We start from the raw sequence: 1,393 nt of genomic DNA, 5'->3' as shown, positions 1-1,393 counted from the left end.
TTTTGATGAGCTTAAGTATTTAATTTTTAGGAGGTCCCAGTTATCTGCTTTATCTTCTGCATTTTTAGTTATGTTTGATAGTGTATTTATGCTAAAAATTAGGACTCTTAACTTTATCCCTATGTTATCTTCCAGGAATTTTATAGTTTTAGTTTTAACATTTAGGTCTTTGATCCATTTTGAGTTAGTTTTTGTTTACAGAGTGAGGTATGGATCCTGTTTCACTTTCTGCAAATTGATATCTACTTTTGCCAGCACCATTTGTTAAAGAGACTGTTTCTTCCCCCATTGAATGGACTTCAACCCTTTGTCAAAGATCAGCTTTCCGTAGATGGATGGATTTACTTCTGGGTTCTCAATTCTGTTCCATTGGTCTATGTGTCTGTCATTGTATTAATACCAGGTTGTTTTGATTACTATGGCTGTATAGTAAGTTCTGAGCTAGGGAAGTGTTCTTTGTTCTTCAATGTTGTTTTGGCTATTCAGGGCCTGTTTCCTTCCATGTAAAGTTGGAGAGTAGTTTTTCCTTTTTGCTAAAGAGTGTTGTTGGGATTTGGATCAGGATTGCATTATATTTATAGATTGCTTTGGGTCATATTGTCATTTTTACAATGTTAAGTCTTGCAATCTATGAGCATGGAATGTTTTTCCATTTATGTAGTTCTCTTTTGGTTTCTTGCAGTAGTGTTTTGCAGTTTTCTTTGTATAACCCTTTAGTGACTCATGGAGAATAAGTTATCCTACCCACTTTTTATGCTTCTGGAGTTCTTTGGGAGTACACGTTTCGCACTGAAAATATTGCTTCCCTCCAGTGAGGACTTGTGTAATGGTGAAAGGCAAAAGAAACATTTGTTGAAGCAAATTACTTGGGTATTAGGTAAAAACAGAGGTGCTCCATGTACCCAAATGGAAGGCACCCCAAAATAAAGCCTGCTACCCAAGACCAGTGGGCCAGACAGGCTGCCACAAATCATATATTTTCCACATAATATTTCTCAAAATCTTTATTACCAACCAAAAATTTAAACACACTTAATGACTCAGCATACATTCCACTACTGAAAACACATGGTGTCAACAACAAATTCAAAGCAGAAAATAATTGGGTCTTTAAAGGGATAAGTCTTTCACATTCCCAGTTAGATTTATTCCCATGTATTTTATCCTTTTGGGGGCTGTTGTAAATGGTATTGTTTTCTTGATATCCTTTTTGGAGTTCTACTTATTGGAATAGAGGAACCCAAATGATTTTTTTTGCATGTTGAGCTTGTAGCCTGCCACTTTGCTGAACCCTTCTATTAGTTCCTGTAACTTTCTTGTGAAATTTCTGGGATTTTCTATGTATAGGATTATGGCTTCTGCAAATAGAGATAGTGTCACCTCTTTTTTTTTT

This window comes from Trichechus manatus, unplaced genomic scaffold (assembly GCF_000243295.1).
Source record: "Trichechus manatus latirostris isolate Lorelei unplaced genomic scaffold, TriManLat1.0 scaffold00270, whole genome shotgun sequence".
NCBI lineage: Eukaryota > Metazoa > Chordata > Mammalia > Sirenia > Trichechidae > Trichechus > Trichechus manatus.
Note: the sequence above shows the minus strand (reverse complement) of the source record.